Raw genomic sequence first — 13898 nt, 5'->3', positions numbered from 1 at the left:
TCCTCTCCATTTATGCTCTCTCTCTCTCTCTCTGTCTCAAATAAATAAATAAATAAATAAAGTCTTTTAAAAAATAATAAAATAAATAAAATAAAATAAAATAAAATAAAATAAAAATAAAGGAACCCCAGAGAACATCACCACGACCATCATGTGAGGAATCAGCAAGAAGACAGATATGTATGAACAAAGCAGTGTTTCTTACCTGACACTGAATCTACTAGTACCTTGATCTTGCACTTTTCAGCTTCCAGAACTATGAGAAATAAAGTTCTGTTGTGGTTAAAGTCACTGAGTCTATGGTATTCTATGACAGCAGCCAGAATAGACTAAGACATAAACCTGAAATCAATACTCACGGTGCTTTCATGCCTATTTGCTGGCATACACAAAGGAGTAAAATACTTGAGTCTCTGATGTTCATGTTTCCATATGAGTTGAACAAGGTGAACTCTGCCTTCTTGTTTCTGTTCTCAGCACATATGTAAATAAGTGCCATTTTCATGGTCTACTTAAGTGACATGTTTTACATATGCTTTTGATTTTCATTGGTGATTTCGTTGTTTAAAAGGGCCCCTTAGCATAGTGGCAAAATGTTGCTTAGTGTTACTAAGCCTATAAAGGCTGTTATGTGCCTTATACAGAAAATATGTGTGTTCAATAAGCTTCACTCAAGCATCAGTTATAATGCTGTTGGCTATGAGTTCAATGGTAATGAATCTACAATATATACTAAGCTATCTTTAAACAGAAACATACATAAAACAAGGTTGTACATTGATCAATTGGTGAAAATATTGTGATCAGAGGCTCAAAAGAATCTAATCCCTGTATTTCCCTTTGGAAAATAAATGATTCTGTATCCACTAATTCAGTTTTGCAAAAAGTTTATAGAAGAAAATTACTGTGAATAATTGGAATCAACTGCTATAGCTTTACCAGTATCTTCTATGCCACATCCTCTCCATTTTTCTTTCTTTTGTCTCTATATTCTTCTGGATATTTTCTTCTGATTTATTTTTCAGTTTTAATTTGCTATTGAATTTCTAATTCAATTATCTTACTTTTTGGTCCCAGAACATCTATATTGCTCTGTTTCCTGTTATATATTTTCGATTTCCTTAGGAAATCCACATATTGGATGGAGATCTGGGTGTGGTGAATAAACAATGACTCTTGAAACACTGAAAAAATAAAATAAAATTTAAAGAAAAGAAAAGAAAGTCCTTAATCTTATCCTTTTTAAAATGTGAAATTTAATTTGTTTCAAACTCTGTGTTTGATAATTCCAAATAACAGCAACTGTTGTGAGTCTTTTTTATTGGCTATTGTTTCACCTGGATCTCACTCATTTGTATTATCTCACAGAATGCCTGGCTATTTTATATTTTTATTATTATTGTTTATAAGGCACTATTTGAAAAATTATAAAACTATTGCAAGACTAGGATGATATTATCTCATTTCAGAGAGAATTTTTAAATTACTTTTCATATGCTCCTGGAAAAATAGCAATATCTTATTATCTGAGTTTAAGTTCAAACATTGAAATTATTTACATTTGGTCTGTAGTCCTTGTGGAGACTGGATTATCTAAGGTGCACTGTTATATCTACTGTGTACCTCTTTGGAGTCCATAGCAGGTACCAGTATTTAGCATGTAGACTGACAAAATACTATGCAACCTCTTAGACTCTCAACCACCAGTTGCAACATCAGCAGTCACCCCTAGGTGAAAAGTAGTTCCAATTATTACGCTTATCTCTCTGAGTTTCCATCTTACTTCAAATATTGGCCTTAAAGAAGACTTTTTTAAAATACATATATCAGGGTGACAAGGTTAGTACAATTTACCTAATTAGTTATTATTGAAAGCCTCCTTGAATTTTTAAATTATTTATTACTTCTAGATGCTCTGTTATTTATTAAATTTACTAAACTTAATTTTTTTTTGACCTTAACCTTCACTGGAATTCTTTTTCAAACTAAAATATTTACCCTAAATTCTCTAATAATTCTAATATTTGAAGTATTTGTGAGTGTCAGTCTATTGCTAATTCTGATGACTCTTGCTTATGCTGGCTTATTAAATTTTGAATTTAGTAGTTTTTACTATAAAATTATGTTTCTTTGAAAAATATTCAAGGAAGTCCTATTATATTTGTGTTTAAATTGTAGTACAGGTCAGATATTTTTATTTTATCTAGCACTTTCTTTTTTGAAATAGCAGTATAATGAAAAGTGCGTATATTTAAATATTTGTCTACAGATTTAATAATTTTCTTAGGATGAAATCCTATACTTGGGACTAATGAGTCAAAGTGGTAAATATACTTTAATATGTATTACCAAATTTATTTCATAAAGGTCACTGTAATTTATATTGCAGCAATATTTGAACTCCATATTTTAAGATAAATATTGGCAAAATTACTTATCCTGAAAAGGTAGCTAAGATGATGACAGGACTGAGACCCAAGCTCCATGTAAAAAGATAAAAGAATATACATGCACATGCATAAACACTCACACACACACACACACACAGTTTTACCTGCTAACTTTTTCAAAGATAAGTCCACACAATAAACATGCCAAGCATATGGTAGGTTCCCCTTTCAAGTATTGATTAATTCACTTGCTTTTTCATTCAACGTTTTCTGAGTGACTTCTATATGTCAGGCAGTGAATTAGACAGGCGGGATTTAACGACAAGTGATTATGAAACTTATAGTTTATTGGAGGAGATACTTAATAAACAAGTTAAAATCAAAATATATGAAGTGAAAAAAAAAAGAAGCACTAATGAAGGGACTTTTGTTAGCTTCCTTATCTAAAATAGTTACCAAAAGTCTCTGTGTTAAGTGTCATTTAAGTTGTGTGCTGGTGATATGTTATGCATAGAAATCAGCTCTTAGAAAAAGTCCAATGGTTTTGAAGAAAGATGTCTGTACAGTGGAAGACTCTGTGAGAGAGTAACAATGAGGTACAATTGTGAAGAGAACCACTAGCTAGGTCAAAGTTCTTTAGATCAAGCAAGAAATTTGGATTCAATTTTGAAATCTTCAAAAGTTTTTTCATCAGATTCGTCATGCAAGCTGACATATTTTTAGAAGTTTAGTCTACATTCTTTGAAGAAAATGGCTTGCGGGCTATCAAGAGTGGAAACAAGAAGACAGAGTAGTGAATTATTGCAGTAGTCTAATTGAGAGATGGTGATGTGTTGGAATGTGGAGTTTGTAATGATATTCAGAGAAATGGATGTATTCAAGCTACACTTTAGAAGTATAGTTAATAGGGATAAATGATAGACAGAATAAGGAAGTGAGGAAAAAGGTAGAATCTAGAGTGACTTTTAATTTTCAGGTTCAAATAACTGGATACCTAATGGCTGAATATTAATATATGGAAACAAAAAAAGGAGGCACCTCGAATCTTATATTTCATACTGTTTTGTTGTTTGTGCCTGTCTAACACAATGTACTCTGAGTTTCTCCCAGACAAGAACATTCCTTTATCCATTCTTGCATTCCTGTTGCCTAGCAAAATGACATTAATGTACCCAAGAAGCATTTGCTGAATGAATGGATGGATGAATGATTAAGGGAAAAAAGATTGTCCTTTGTCTTTTCATACTGGACAACTAGAAATAATGGCTCATAATTATAGGCAGACAGATTTTAGTTCCATGTAAATATTGCCAGATAATTAGAACTCCACAAATGAAAGAGTCTCATTTCAGAATAGCATGTTCTCTGATAACTGGAAATATTTAAGCAGAGTTTTGTTGAAAATAAGACAGGTGTCTAATTTTGAAATAGAATTGGAAATTAACTCAGGCAGAAAATATTAATTCTTTTAGCCCTTCTACTAATCCCTCTTTAAGTTCGGAATACTTTTCATTGTCCATACCTCTGAACAATGACTTTTTATTTCTTGTTAATTGAGTTAGTGAACTTATGTTAAAAGAATGTCTTCAAATACTAGAGAGAAAATTAAAATAACTGCTTTCTCTTTTCAGATACATAAAATCTAGGACTTATACCTCCCAATGTTCAGCCAGGGTACCAAGATGTCTGACCCAATTGATCCTGACTAAAGAGAAACCATGAAGTATCTATTTGCTTCTCCTGATGAGATTCTCTTCCCATACTTTACCAGGTAATAAGAATACAGGAGGTTAAGGTGTTTTTTGTGTTTTTTTTTGTCTTGTTTTGTTTTGTTTTAAGATTTTATTTATTTACTTGACAGAAAGAGAGAGAGAGAATACAAGCAGGAGTGGGAGAGGGAGAAGCAGGCTTCCCGCTGAGCAGGAAGCCTGATGTGGGGCTCGATCTCAGGACCCCAGGGATCATGACCTGAGCCAAAGGCAAATGTTTGATGACTAAGCCACCCAGGCATCCCTAGGGCGCTTTGTTTAAAAGAATATTGGTTGTTAGAATTTTTGAGTTTAAGGAATTTTTTTTGAAAGCCTTTTTTATACTAGACCCAAGACTACTTAAGTCTCATGGCAGAGAGAAGGCAAAGGGCCTTTAAAAAAAAATCTGACTCTTCTGGAAAAAGTATTTCTTTCTCATGTATGCTTACTTATAAAACTAGAGACCATCAGCTCTAAAAACAAATGCTGGTAGTCATAATGATTCTGGCTGAATAAATACCATGCAGAATTTTTAGGTAGCTGTAGTGTAGGGGACAGTAGAATGAGTAGGGATCCCAGATTGCCACTAACTTCTTCACCTCAGGTAGTCTTAATTTACAGATTATATTACATTCCCCAGCAAATTTATTTTGAAGAAAGGGACCTACACCTAGAAAGTGTCTCAACACCAGTGGAAAATTCACTTATAAGACTTTTTGTATCAAAAAACCCCCACATTTTTTGTATTTTGACTGTTCCATGGACATATCTCACTATTTAATTTACCTAATTACTCAGACAAGGTAGCCCCTCTATATAAATACTACATTGATGCTTTGATTTGGATGCGTTGAACCTAGAAAATTACATGCGGAAGATAACTTAGAAATTCTTGTTCTTTTGCTCTTACTAAATTGAATCAGGAATTCTTACAAACTGTGCATGAAAGAAAAAGCTCAAAAAATTCAACAATTAAGAGTCTGGCATACTAAGCTGAAACTCCTGTACATCAAGAGTGTGAAATAAATTCTTATTAAAATGATATTTTTGCAGCTGTGTTACTTTCATTTTGTGAATTTGTATAGTTGATTTTTTTAGATCATCTATACTTTTAGTTTTTATATCATGATCTAAGTTTTCCAGATGTTCTTTTATATAATAGAATTTTGTCTAGGTTTTAATCTATATTTCAATCATACAATATGAAAAGCATTCACAGACACAAGGAAAAGCTATCCATTAACATCCTTTCATTCCCAGTCAGCTACATATTGCCTCATATTTATGGATAAGCTCTTAACAATTACTTTTGGGATTATTAAAAAATGATTCTCTCTTTCTTTCCTTTGTTCTTATCTACTTATAATACCTTTAAATTCTCCTCTAATTTCATTTTATTTCTGTGGTCCTATCCCCCAATTTTACTTCTTCTCCTTTTCTCTATGCTGCATCTCCTTATAGCATCTTTCCATGGAACTGACAATACCCTACAGGAATGTTTAATGAGTGCTTTAAAAACAAAGTCCTTAAAATGTATATCCTATCTCCCCATACAGTTCCTTTTGTAGAAGACTTCTGTCATCAATTATTATAAGAATAATACTTAGTGAAGATTAGGAAACTCTGAGAAAGACTCTTATTGAAATAACAGATGTCATATAATGCCTTGAGAATTAGAGCAACGATAACTATAACACCACCAAACACTAAACCTAGTTTGTAAGAGCAAATCAATTAATTGGTTAATTTATTTAATAAAAACATATTAAGCACACTTTTTATATCAGGTACACCTTCATATCGTGGTGACCAAGCCCCACTTATACAGACCTTATCATCTAATGATACAAGATAGGTAGACAATATAATATCAGTTCAGGATAAATGCTAGAAAGGAAATAAATCAGGTTCTTGGTAAGAAAGGTCACAGGAATTCAGTAACTAATGGAGTCACTTTGAAAATGTGGAAGTGAGAAAGAGAAGACAATAGCCACAATCACTGACAATCATTACTAGGAAGGTAGGCATACCAGTTCACAAACTAATCTTGACCAGAGAGTAGGTTCACTTTTTATACTGCACAAATATTTTTAAATACAACACTTTAGGCTTCCAGACCCATTTTCTAAGGGAAGTGATGTAAAGAGAATTTCATTAGGAGAAACAACTTGCTGATTTATGCTTGTCTTTTTAGTCACGGACAGATGGGTCAGATTCTAAGGCTCTCAGACCAAAATATACATCCTAGAGTTTATGGATCTGACAAGAAAAAGCAGTCATTTTAAACTTTCTCCAGTACTATAAGACATTCTTTTAATATAAGTTCACTAATTCAAATCCAGGGAAGAGTCTCAGGGGATTGGTCACATACTCTTTGCTATAATTTAAAGAAGACTACCAAGAATCAAGTCAATCTTTTTTCTGTATTCAAGCTTTAAATTTTTTTTTTGTCTAATAGAAAGTTTTACAAATCACACTCATTTTGACATCAATTTGCTATAATTAGTTCAAATATGCTTACCTTTTGTTCAGTTGATAACATTTTGCATTTTATTTACTTTACAATTTGCTTGCTAGTTTTTCAAATTCTTACAAAATTCAAGTGATTTTTGCATTTGTACATTTGAACTTTCAAAAGACAATAAAGTTTAAGGAGACATTAATAACTTAAAAGGAGCCTATATGGGGTGCCTGGGTGGCTCAGTGGGTTAAAGCCTCTGCTTTCGGCTCAGGTCATGATCCCAGGGTCCTGGGATCGAGCCCCGCATCGGGCTCCCTGCTCAGCGGGGAGCCTGCTTCCTCCTCTCTCTCTGCCTGCCTCTCTGCCTACTTGTGATCTCTGTCTGTCAAATAAATAAAAAATCTTAAAAAAAAATTAAAAAAAAAAAAAGGAGCCTATATGCTTTTGAGAAAAAGGAAGTGTTTATTAAGAGAAACTTGGTACTTGAAATTGGTTTATACATTTAGAATTTCTATTATTTTTCTCTTTTGAAAAAAACTTGATATTACTTATTTGATCTTTTTAGTTGGGAAAGTTTTGTTTGTTTGTTTGTTTTTAAATAAAATTTTCTTAAACACTTCATATTTGATGCCATCTTCTCCACTGCTGCCAAAAATAACAAAACAAACATTGCAAGTACATATTTAAAATCTTGAAAGAACTGTATTCCCCCCAAAATTCATACTCTGAAGCCCTAACCCCCAGAGTACCTCAGATTGTGACTGTATTAGGAGACAAGACTTTGAAAAGGTGACTAAGTTAAAAATAAGGTCATTAGGGTTGGCCCTAATCCAATCTCATTTGTGTCCTTATAAGAAGAGGGCATTTGGACACACAAAGAACATCCAAGTCTGCACACACAGGGAAAAGACCATGAGATGACACAACAAGAAGGTGGCCATTTGTAAGTCAAGGAATGTATCCTCAAAGGAAACTAGTCTTATGAGTACTTTGATCTTGAACATCAAGCCTACCAAACGGTGACAATCATATCTGTTGTTTAAGTCACCCAGTCTATGATATCTGTTATGGCAGCCCTAGCAAATCAGTATGAAGCAGAATCACAGACCAGTGTTCACAAAGCTATCCTAAGCAAAAATAACCTCATAACCACTCTGCTGAAAAGCACTAACTGGCTGGACAATTTCTTCAGCACTACACACATTGCTTTGAAATAGCATTGTGTTGCTATTTAATTCATAATATTATTTGTTTGAGATTCTCCCCAATGAGAGTGTCTTGCATAGTCTTCAGCAGTTGTATTTTTTAATTGGTTGATCTTATCCTATCCCACCACTATTTCTTCTTACCTGTGAAATGAGTTCCTTAAAACAAAAGCCTTGTGCATCACTTCCTCAACCACAAATATTGCCTCATGTCTATGACAAGTGTAGCCCAAGAATAAACAAATATCCATAAAGATAGATAAGAAAGACTTCAAGTTTATTACTGGAAATGTCAAAAGCAAAGAGTCAAGCATAAAGCAAAGACATATGCATGTGCCAGACCACTTATTAAAAGCTTGTTTTTGGATTGATATTTGGGATATTTAACATCCTGACACACATTAACTCCATTAACTCCTCATATTTTAGGAATTATTGTCAGAGATATTACAGTGCCATAAAAATTCTCTTTTATTTTCTTAGCACAGGGTTCATGGAAGCTGCTATCCATGCATGGCCTTATAGCTAATCATCTTCCCAGAATCCCTCATAGGAGTATAGTCATCTAGCTGTTAGAACAGATCTGGTCTGTAGCAGTATTTTCAGTGAGCATTGTTTATCACTAACAAAATACAGATTTTCATGCTAATTTACAATGGGATATACTCATCCTTTCCCTTCATGGTTGTTTTTTCACTCACAGCTTATATGTTGTGGCTTTAAGATGCAAATAATTTTTTTAGTTTAATTCATTGGCATTCCAAAAGACTTTGTAGCAGTTCAAAAACACTTCAGCTGTTTCTTAACAGATTTTTTCTTAAAAAGCTTTCAGAAATATTTGACTCTATGCAAGCCTAACAATTTGTCTTATATCAACAGATATAAAACCAGCCAACAACACATCAAGGCTGGGCAAATCACCCACAGAATTGCAGACACTAAGTATTAATGTGGTATTAGAAAAGAACTTTCTATATTGACAAGATTCAATAAATTCGATTTTCTTATGTGTCCAATTATTAATTTTTATATTAGCTATTATTTTATTGATATAAGACTTATATAAAATTATCACTATATTAATATTATTAGATCATGGTTTGATTTGAAATAAACCCTTTTTACTCAGTTTTTTGCATGGACCATGAACATCAACGTCAACTACAAACTATAAACACAGAATCTCAGGCATCACCTTAGAGTAACTGAATGAAAGTTTCCATTTTTAACAATATTCTCCGTGCTTAGTCTATACTTTTGTATCTGAAAAGCACTCAGTGAAAGATTTAGTCTTTGTGTTTAATAAATAGTCCTGTAATTTCCATTACAAATATATTAATGTTTAAACATAGAAAATGATAGGGACACTTTAAAGAAAAAATACATTAAAAATTGATGTTACAATAAAAAGAAGATATCCATCAGAGTTATATTCATTGTAAGCACCTAATATTAAAAAACAACTCTAGGGGGAGAAAGCAAGATGGCATAGGAGTAGAAAATTGAAATACCATTTGGTCCCAGGAGTTCAACTAGATAGTTATTAAACCATTCCAAACACCTACAAATTCAACAGGAGATAGAAGAGAAGATGAGCAGCAATTCTAGGAACAGAAAATCGACCACTTTCTGGAAGGTAGGATGTGTGGAGAAGTGAATCTGAAGCGACAGGAAGATAGACAGCAGCGTGAGGGGCCAGCTCCCAGCAAGTGGTGGAGCAGCAAAGCACAAAATCAGAACTTTTAGAAGTCTGCTCCACTGAGGGATGTCGCTCCAGAGGCTAAGTGGAGGTGGAGCCCTTGCAGGCACAGTGTGGTCTCAGGACCCACGGGGTTATGTAAAGACCGGGGTGCCTGAGTGCAGCAGAGCTATAGTCAGAACAGGGAAGCTGACTACAGAGACAGAGCTGAGGAGTGCACTCTCAGCTCTGGGTTAGCTCAAACCATAATCTGAGGCAAAGTTAGGACACTGCTCTTCATGCAGGGACCTCACAAGTAGGAGATCTGGGGAGACTCCCTCCTTTCTCCTCTGAGAGGAGCAGCACAGGAGCATGTGGCAGGACTCTGCTGGGTTTGGAGACTCCAAACAGGGTCATGCACCAGAGATAGAAATGATCAGTCACAGGCTGGGTGAGCACGGACTGCAGCCAGAGACCAGAGAGATGGGAGGGATTGACTGCTTTTCTCTGAGGCCACACTGATGAGTGGGAACCCAAGCTCTTGGCTCCTCCAGGCTGGAGATTGGGAGGCTGCCATTTTCATTCCCATCCTCCAGAGCTTAGGGAAAGGGTTCAGGGAACAAAAGCTCCCAAGAGTGAACCCTAGGGGATTACTTAGCCTGGCCCCTGGCAAGGGTGGTGTAATGACAAGACAGTTGAGAATCACTGCAAGAGGCCCCTTCTCCAGAAGATCAGAGAGAACATCCAGCCAAGACCATGTTCACTAATCTGTGAGAACTGCAGAACTCTAGATCTAAGGGAAAGCAACACACAGTATTCATAGCTTTTTTCCCATGATCTTTTAGTCTTGCAAAGTTAATTTTTTTATTTTAGTTTTTTTCATATTCTATTTTTTTAACTTTTACTCTTTCATCTTTTAACATTTTTAACTATTTTTTTCTTATCAATACCTTTTTAAAAAATCTTTTTAAATTTTCATTGTTATAGTCATATTTCATTGTATTTAACCTTATTTTTTGTATACATATAGGTTTTTTTCCTTCAAAATTTTGGGTTACAATTTCTTCTAATAGATCAAAATATACCTTAAATCTATCCCATGGCTTTGTTCTAGTCTCCAGGCTGATCACATTCTCTTCTCCTTTTTTTTTTCCTTTTCCAATGAACTTATCAATTCCCCTTTTAGAATTTTTTTAAAATTTTCATCTTTATAGTCATATTCCATCCCTTCATCATGTTTATCCTTATTTTTGTATCAATATAAACTTTTCTTTCTTTAAAATTTTGGGAGGTAGTTTCTTCTAAGAGACCAGAATACACCCAAAATTAAGTGGGTGGCTCTGTCACCAGTCTTATATATATATATACATATATATATGTATACACACACACACACACACACTCATATACATACACACGTGTATGTGTATATATACATACGTGTGTATGTACATGTATATATACACATACACGTGTGTATGTATATGTGTATACATATATACACACACATATATGATTCTATATATAAATATAATATGAACACATATATTTGTATATATGATTCTATATATAAATAGAAATATAATATAAACATATATATTTATATATAAATATAAATATAAAATAAACATATATATATTTAAATAATTTTGTTTTTGTTTTCCCCCCCTCTTTTCTCCCCCCAGTTTCGGATCTCTTCTGATCTGGTTAGCATATATTCTTCTGGGGTCTTTCCCACCCTTTTAGTATTTTTGTTCTCTCATTCATCTATTCTTACCTGGATAAAAAAAAAAAAGAACAGGAGGCAATACTGAGGACTAGCGACCTAATCAATACAGACATTGGTAATATGTCAGAACTAGAGTTCAGAATGATGATTATCAAGGTGCTAGCTGGGCTTGAAAAAAGGCATGGAAGATATTAGAGAATACCTATCTAGAGAAATAAAATCCCTTTCTGGAGAAATAAAAGAACAAAAATCTAACCAAGTTGAAACCAAAAAAGCTATTAATGAGGTGCAATAAAAAATGGAGGCTCTTATTGCTACTAGGATAAATGAGGCAGAAGAGAGAATTAGTGATATAGAAGACCAAATGAAAGAGAATAAAGAAGCTGAGCAAAAGAAAGACAAACAAGTATTGGACCATGAGGGGAGAATTCAAGAGATAAGTGATAGCATAAGATGAAGCAATATTAGAATAATTGGGATTCCAGAAGAAGAAGAAAGAGAGAGAGGGACAGAAGGTATATTGGAGCAAATTATTGTAAAGGATTTCACTAATATGGAAAAGAGAACAAGCATCAAAATCCAGGAGGCACAGAGAATCCCCCTCAAAATCAATAAGAATAGGTCCATATCCCATCATGTAATAGTAAAACTTATGAGTTTTAGTGATAAATAGAAAATCCTGAAAGTAGCTCAGAACAAGAGGTCTGTAACATACAATGGTAGGAATATTAGGTTGGCAGCAGACTTATCCACAGAGACCTGGCAGACCAGAAACAACTGGCATGATATATTCAAAGCACTAAACAAGAAAAATATGCAGCCAAGAATACTATATCCAGGTAGGCTGTCATTGAAAATAGAAGGAGAGATAAAAAGCTTCTAGGACAAACAAAATTTAAAAGAATTTGCAAACACCAAACCAGCCCTACAGGAAATATTGAAAGGGGTCCTCTAAGCAAAGAGAGAGCCTAAAAGTAGTAGACCAGAGAGGAACAGAGACAAAATACAGTAACAGTCACTTTACAGGCAATACAGTGGCACTAAATTCATATCTTTCCACAGTTATCCTGAATGTAAATGAGCTAAATGACCCAATCAAAAGACACAGGGTATCAGAATGGATAAAAAATAAGACCCATCAATATGCTGTCTATAAGAAACTCATTTTAGACCCAAAGACACCTCCAGATTTAAAGTGAGGGTCTGGAAAACAATTTACCATGTTAATGGACATCAAAAGAGCCAGAATGGCAGTTCTTATATCATATAAATGAGATTTTAAGCCAAGACTATAATAAGAGATGAGGAAAGACATCATACCATACTTAAAGGGTCTGTCCAACAAGAAGATCAAGCAATTTTAAATATCTATGCCCCTAACTTGGGAGCAGCCAATTATATAAAACAATTAATAACAAAATCAAAGGAACACATCGACAATAATACAATAATAGTAGGGGATTTTAACATCCTCCTTACTGAAATGGACAGATCATCTGAGCAAAAAATCAACAAGGAAATAAAGGCTTTAAAGACAACTCCATAATTTAATTTAAATGTATAATCCACATGCTATTACTGTAAGATATAAAGTCTCTTTGGTAAAATGAAGGAAAGTAGCAATTTTGTCTCTATCTCTCTTTCTCTTTCTCATACTCATACAACAAAGGGGAATTTCTGATAAATATAGTAAACTTATGTAATGGTCTCATCCTCCCCTTTATACCATTTAACATCTATCCATCTATGACATTAAAGCTTGATGTCTTTAAAAAAATGTTTTAAAGTTAAAAATGTTATATTGCCTCTGTAGCTATATTTATCATAGAAATTTTTCATTTCTCCTTTCAGAACTGACATATTATAAGTTAATATACTGAATATTTTTCAGCTTTGTAAGTATGAAGAAGGAGATGAAAATGGGTAGGGTTACTATTTATACTGAAAATGAAGGAAAATTGTTTTTTTGTCTGCCATAAACCTGGAAAGTCAAATTACATGTAGTCATAAAAATGGTTGCTTGTTACTTTAGGGTTCTTTTCTTTTTTTATAATGAAAAAATAATACCACAATATTTTATAGTTATAAACTCTCTCTCTTTCTCTCTCTCTCTCTATATATATATGTATGTATATATGTAAACACACACATATATACTCTATATATGCATAAATTCACACTAAATATACCTATTTATATACACACTAAATATATAGTATAAAAATGAGTATGTGTATGTACATATACAATAGATATATAGATATCTATATACAGATCCATTTATATATGTGTATATATACATGTATCATATAAATATGTACATATATACTATGTATATACTCAAGAAATTATCAGTAAACCAACTGTATTTAAAATTGAAACATCTACAATGAAACATTATGAGATATCTGTAATTAATTTTAATACAAATGAAAAAAGAGCCAAGTTAACTGTACTAACATTGTAATGCTTTGGCTACTTCCCTCTGCTTTGTATGCATGTGGGTAGTTTCTGAAGCACTTATAACATGGCAAAGATATGGCATGTCATATTGCCATCATGAACCAAGGTCAATCAAGCAAGAAAAAAAGTTTAACAGGCAAATTGAGCATAACTGTGATTCAGCAGTCCATGTAAGTGGCTGATTATAGTTTGCCTGTCTAGTTAAACTCATAGCTGTGCTTAGG

This window comes from Lutra lutra, chromosome 1 (genome assembly GCF_902655055.1).
Source record: "Lutra lutra chromosome 1, mLutLut1.2, whole genome shotgun sequence".
NCBI classification, from domain to species: Eukaryota; Metazoa; Chordata; class Mammalia; order Carnivora; family Mustelidae; genus Lutra; species Lutra lutra.
The sequence above is the reverse complement of the archived record's forward strand: the minus strand, read 5'-3'. Positions refer to the sequence as shown.